This window comes from Rutidosis leptorrhynchoides, chromosome 3 (assembly GCF_046630445.1).
Source record: "Rutidosis leptorrhynchoides isolate AG116_Rl617_1_P2 chromosome 3, CSIRO_AGI_Rlap_v1, whole genome shotgun sequence".
NCBI lineage: Eukaryota > Viridiplantae > Streptophyta > Magnoliopsida > Asterales > Asteraceae > Rutidosis > Rutidosis leptorrhynchoides.
In genome coordinates this window covers 495,647,133-495,654,957 of record NC_092335.1, presented here as the reverse complement: position 1 = coordinate 495,654,957, position 7,825 = coordinate 495,647,133, and positions in this window count along the sequence as shown.

Below are 7,825 nucleotides of genomic sequence, written 5' to 3'. Positions count from 1 at the left end.
TAGAAAGGCTTTGGAAGGTAGATTTCATTACCAAAATTATTATTATTATTAGTATTGTGATTATTATTATTATGGTTATTTTTAGAACACTTATTATTACTAATACAAGTATTATTATAAAGACTATAATTTATTATTATAATTATGATTATGATTATTATTATTATTATGAGAATGATACAAATTATTATTATTTTCATTAATATTAGTACTTGTAACATTTTATAATTGTTAGTGTTATTATTATCAGCAATATAGGTATTATTATTAGTATTATCATCATTATTATTAATATTACAAAGTATCATTAATATACGTATCATTTAAACATTAATATTAGTGATATTGTATAATTAGTGAAAATTTCTATTAAAACTATTAAAAATTACCATTATTATTATTAGTATTATTTTTACTAAAACTATCATTATTATTGATATCAGTATTATCTATGCCATTATTATTAAAATAATTACGATTATGAAAAATAAAAGTTTTAAAGACGTTATTAAAATTATAAACATAAAAATAAAGATTTTATATATAAATATATATTTAATACACATAACTTAACTATACTAATATATCTATATATATAATGAAAATATATATAATGAACCTATTAGTCTAATATATATATATAAATTACATCACTAATAATAATATAAATAAATATATTTGTTCGATTACAAGTATATGTCTTAATAGATATATGAATGATATAGGTTCGTGAATCCGAGGCCAACCCTGCATTCTTCAATGTCGTCATATGTATTTTTACTACAAAATACATTATAGTGAGTTTCATTTGCTCCCTTTTACTCATTACATTTTTGGGCTGAGAATACATGCACTGTTTTAATAACTGTTTTACAATATTTATATGCGTGAGTTTCATTTGCTCCCTTTTACTCTTTACATTTCTAGGCTGAGAATACATGCAAATGCTTTATTAACTGTTTTACAATATTTATATGCGTGAGTTTCATTTACCTTTTTACCCTTTATATTTTTGGGCTGAGAATACATGCACTGCTTTTATAACTGTTTTACGAAATAGACACAAGTAATCAAAATTACGTTCTATGGTTGAATGATCGAAACTGAATATGCCCCTTTATTATCTGGTAATCTAAGAATTAGGGAACAGAAACCCTAATTGACGCGAACTCTAAAGATAGATCTATCGGGCACAACAAGCCCCATCCAAAGTACCGGATGCTTTAGTACTTTGAAATTTATATCATGTCCGATGGAGGATCCCGGAATGATGGGGATATTCTTATATGCATATTGTTAATGTCGGTTACCGGGTGTTCAATCCATATGAATGATTATTTTTGTCTCTATGCATGGGACGTACATTTATGAGAACTGGAAATGAAAATCTTGTGGTCTATTAAAATGATAGAAATGATTATTTATGTTAAACTAATGAACTCACCAACCTTTTGGTTGACACTCGAAAGCATGTTTATTCTCAGGTATGAAAGAAATCTTCCGCTATGCACTTGCTCATTTTAGAGACATTACTTGGAGTCATTCATGACATATTTCAAAAGACGTTGCATTCGAGTCGTTGAGTTCATCAAGATTATTATTAAGTCAATTATAGTTAGATATATTTTAAAATGGTATGCATGCCGTCAACTTTCGATGTAATGAAAGATTGTCTTTTCAAAAACGAATGCAATGTTTGTAAAATGTATCATATAGAGGTCAAGTACCTCGCGATGTAACCAAATGTAATGTATTCGTCCTTGTGGATTAGGACGGGTCGTTAGAGTTGGTATCAGAGTGGTGGTCTTAGTGAACCAGGTCTTGCATTAGTGTGTCTAACTGATAGTTGTTTAGATGCATTAGTGAGTCTGGACTTCGACCGTGTCTGCATGTCAAAAGTTTTGCTTATCATTTAGTGTCGAAAAATTATTTGCTTATCATCCTTAAAGTCTAGACACATCTTGCTGCCTCTATTGCATAGACAGTGTATAGATAAATTCATATCTTAGCGTATCTGTTATTGTTACCTTTACCTGACAGCTTCCGTAGATTCCTCCGTAACTTATGGGATTTTAGTACTATATATGCATATGTAAATTATATATTGCAGGGTACTAATCTACATCATATAATCTATTTCTTATCGAAAATCCTCATCTAATCGTACGAGATGAATCCCTCAACCAGTTCGAGTCCCTCAGATTTTGATAGCTATTCCGATAGTTAGTCCAACAGTTATTCCTACATGGACATTCACCTAAGCTCCGAAAGCGGTGTCACCAGAATGAATCAATCAATCAGCCATCCCCAATTCATCTGATGTATTCGTAGTCGACTTAATCAATGGAGACGCGAAGAAGGCGATCCTTTCCACCAACCAAATTTCCCACTTGGCAAGGAACCTGAAGCACTTACTAGCGAACCTATCCGAAACACCATTTTCAGCCTCATTTCCAGGGTAGCTCATCACGATTATATTCTATCCACAATTCTAAACCTTATTCAGCCATTCGTTTCGACCGACAATCATACCGAAATAATAGAATAAGTCAACGAACTTCGCGATCGAGTAATCAATTTGGAAAACGTAGTGCAAAACCTACCAGTTTCAGCAACAGCACCGGCAACACCAGTACCACCAACAACCCAAGTTCAACATCACACACCTCAACATCTCATTATTTACCTCGAGCATAATCATCAATCTGCGAATCGTTCTACATCATTTATCTTCGTTTGACATGGCGATTATGTAATCTCTAATGTTTTAGAGATTATATGTTCTTGCTCTAACGGTAAATTAAATGAGTTTGATATCATATTGACTCATTAAATCCATGATTACATCTGAAGAAAATATATATGTATATATGTTTTCATAAAGATTGTAATTAAAAATTCTTTTGTACAAACTGTCAATGGTGAAAATATTATAACGGGTAGGTAATACTCGAGGAATATTTAGATTTCACCTTAATAAGTTACACTGTACATTCGTCAAAGCTGATTCAGCAGTCATTTACTATCCTATTTACACTCACCGATATACGTGTCTCTTCACCGCAGAATAACTATTTTAATTCAATTTCATATTTGGATTTTGATCTATAAGAATCCAACAAGTGGCATAATGGAGAAAACATTGAACAAAAATAAAATTTGTTAGAAAAAAACGAATTAACTATGAGAAATTCTATTAAGAATTCACGCTAACGAAATCCTAGCTAACTGTTCCTAGCTAACTGTTAATTCCGTATTACAATTTATTTATCGCAATTTAGTTATCGCAATTTACATTCTCGCAATTTTATTTATCGTCATTTAATTTCTGTTATTTACTTTACGCACTTTATTTATCGTCATTTAATTTTCTGTTATTTATTTTTACGCACTTTAAATATCGGGACACGTATACAAGGTTTTGACATATCATATCGACGCATCTATATATATTATTTGGAATAACCATAGACACTCTATATGCAGTAATGCTAGGAGTTAGCTATACAGGGTTGAGGTTGATTCTACAATAATATATATAGTTTGAGTTGTGATCGAGTCTGAGACGAATACGGGTCACGATACGTATTAATTAATTCGAATATTACATATTAAACTATATATGAATTATTGAATTGCTAACTGTGGACAATCAACTGTGGACTACCAACATTGGACAATTAAAATGAATTAAAATATTGACTATAACATATGAAACTAAACAATTCTTCAAGTTGCCACTTGATTTCATCTTAAAGTTCATTTGTATCTTGACGATTCCAATATGTGTTCAAACCTTTCATGATTTTTGGAAATACCTCAATCGAGAGGATGAACCAACCGCACTTCATCTACGGAAGAAAATATTGATGCATATAGTTATGCACCTGAAAACACTTGGAACCCGAGTAAATGTTTAAAACGTATCTGTACTAGCTTCTTTGGCGTTGTTATTACTGAAAATAACTTTACAATCCCTTTCCAAAATAGCCAAATTTGTCACAGCTTCAACAAGTCAACTTCGAATTTTCGTTCTAAACAACCTTATTATAACCTTGATATATATGCGTGCTCTTTTATTGTTACCGGGGAACCTTTTATATTCCATCATATTACCAGCAGACGTACCAGCAACCTCGTTGCTCCTTGGCTTAAATCTCTCCGACAAATCACTATATTTATCTATTGAAGTCTCATCATGTACTCATCCGCATCCTGTAACAAGAATTGCCATACCAATTACCGGAAATCAGCAAATCTGTATTTTGAGTCTCGCAACGTTTCCACATCAACAGTTATATGTATCCATATAACATTTATCTCTTAGAACTATGATCTTCCATTCTGAAATTCTGAAAAGCACCTAGTCTGTGAATTAATGCTCTGAATTTTGAAAAGTTGAATGAAGCAACAAAAACTGTGGATGATTTTAACAGCCAGAAGTTTGATAATAAAGAATAGCATGTTGGAAAAGCTCAGAAAAGTTGGAACTGGAAAACGGATTGAGCTAACCATGAAGGAGGCCAAGGACAAATACAAGGACCAAACCCTATATTCAAAGAATCCAGATAATTCTGTATCCAATGAAATCTTTAGAGAAAACCTTGCTCTATACTCATATTAAATCTTGTGAAAAATCTTTCTTCATCAACCTTCGATCTTAGAAATTCTGAAAATATCATCATAAATATCTTTGATATTTTTGAGGATATTTTCATAACTCTTCTTATCCGAAATTGGTTATCTCTTCGTGTTATCTGTGTTATATCATAAAAGAAACTATTTTAGTTTCTAAATTCTAAAACCTTCGAGTATAAAATATAAATGATTTTGAAGTAGTGTTGGGAACTGAAGCATGAGTTAGTATAATATAATGACATTTGATCAATGTGATTATATTACAGTAAACCATGCTGAGTTTCTAAATGGAACGTGATGATTCACAGATCATGACATCATCATGTGCCATGTTACACGACTCTTGTATTCTACTTAACCTCTAAACATATCAAGAAAATATTTTTCTTGATGATTCGGTCTTTTCTGAGGTATTCTGGTAATTTGACAAATCAAGATCGTGCCATTACAAATTCCTTCTTAGAACATTAACTATGCTCATTTCGAAATCCATACCTACAAATTCTAGACCATTATTCGCTTGACTTGAAGTCGAGAAGAGGAGACGAAAGTATGGAATCTTTAAATATGTAAGAAAATGTGAAACTCGACAACAACACGTAAATTACAAACCGTACATATCAATACGTATTACAACGTAAAGGCACGGGAGAATTAAAAATACTATAACCCCAAGGTAATGATAAAAAGTAAATAAAATCCTCCGGTGGTAGATGAAAAAGAAGAATAACAGATATGAAAGTTAAGAGTATATAAAGAATCAGAACCGGATGAAGCATATTGACGAATGTTTTAAAGTAGGAATTGAGGGAGGAAGAACAGAAGTTGGGAGCTGTAGAAATATGAAAACAAAGAGGGTGGATATATAGTAAAAATATCCAACAGGGCAATTGAAATAGATCATCGCATATAATTAAAGAGATCCTAATTTCCTTAAACCTCGAAGAATCAGATCTTATAGATTTCTAAGATTTTCTTTTAAATCCCTTGAATTCTGAAATTCAACCATGACTAGTCAAAAGTTATGATGAAACTTGTCTTTCTCATTTCACTATTTTATGATAGCTTCACTCGTACACTTCACCTAAACGAATTGTTTTTTCCATATTACTCAATGACGATAAAACTCTATTTATCAACTCATATTCGTCATGAAAACATTTTTATTGTTAGCCATGACCACCTCACTCAAATTTCGGGACGAAATTTCTTTAACGGGTAGGTACTGTGACGACCCGGGAATTTCTGACTAAATTTAAACTTAATCTTTATATGATTTCGACACGATAAGCAAAGTCTGTAATGTGAGTATCAGAATTTTTGAACTGTTTACATGGAGAACATTTACCCTTCGACTATGTCCGATGATTCACGAACGATTGTGTGTAAATAAATATGTGTATATATATATATATATATATATATATATATATATATATATATATATATATATATATATATATATATATATATATATATATATATTAAATATTTAAATGTGTTATTATATAAAATAAGTATTACATAATTAATAATATGCAAGGTTAGTATATTAAATGTAATTACAAGTTAAGAATTAGTTGTATTAGTAATATTATTGTTATTTTCAATACTAATATTAATATTAGTATTATTAGTATTATTATTATCATTAATGTTATTATTAATATTAATATTATTATTATAAACATTATGATTAATAAATATCATCATTCTTGTTATTTATAATACTATTATCATTTGTATTAATAATATTAAAAGAATTATTATTATTAATATATATATTTATATTTATTAATTATTAATATTAATATTAATGATATATAAAAAAGGATAGTACACAGACAGTTTCCAAAATCAGTTGCAGATCACTCTCAACCTTTATCAATTTTTGTTTCTTGTCTACAATTTGTTATCTGTCAATTTCAAGGTACATTACAGAATAAAATTTATTTCTTATATAGATATATGCATTTGAGAAAGATAGAAAACTAAAAATAAGCTCGACACTCTGTACATTCATCTTTTTCACCATATTTTGATTTCGAATGAATTTCCAATATGTAATAATGCAGTCTTGTTAGGAATCGTCTATCTAAACTATCTGTAAGTTTTCAATCTTCAATTCTTTCTATCAATTTCTAATTTGAGAGTTAAAGTTTTGGTTTTCAAAGTCAACTAAGTGTTCTTGAATCAAATTCGAGTTTGTTTTGATATCTCCAGTTAATTTGATGATCCATAAAGATTATAGGAATGATTTGCAACACAATTCATGTTGTAATCATAACCTATAACACTCTTAATCTAAAAATCAATTTTTGAGTTCTTGAGTTCTTCACAGTAATATACACTAACGTAAATTCGAAACAAATTTCAAAAACTAAAAATGCAGAGTTGTTAGGAATCATTTACTTAAACTTCCTGCAAAATCAAAAGTTCCAATTCTTAATAACGAATTCGAATTTGCGAGTCAAAGTTAAATTGTCAAAAGTCAACTGTTTTGTTCTTGGAGAAATTAGAGCTTGTTTTGATGTTTTAAGTTCAATTGATGATTTTGATAGATTTTAGGAATGATTTGAAACATGTTTCATGTTGTAAAGATTGTCCAAAAACGAACTCAAAATTGAAAACAAAATTTTTTTTTCTAGCTACCAGCAAGCAGTAGGATTTTTTTTTGTTTTTTTTCTCATTTTTTTTATATCATGAACACATTTTTTTTTGTTTCATGTTGTTTACAAGTCATAAATGAAAACTCGTTCGATTGTTGTTGAGTTTTTGCCCCCGTTTGATTTTAAACTTGGTGAAGAAGATGATGAACATGGCTAAATGAAATACTAGATATATAGTTTGGGTTGCCTTATAAATCAGATAAACAAGACAGAGGGAATGGTTAAGTGTGTTTGCGGGTGAGCGGGAGGTCTCTAGTTCAAACCCGGTTCAGGGCATATTTTTTTAGAAAGGCTTTGGAAGGTAGATTTCATTACCAAAATTATTATTATTATTATTAGTATTGTGATTATTATTATTATGGTTATTTTTAGAACACTTATTATTACTAATACAAGTATTATTATAAAGACTATAATTTATTATTATAATTATGATTATGATTATTATTATTATTATGAGAATGATACAAATTATTATTATTTTCATTAATATTAGTACTTGTAACATTTTATAATTG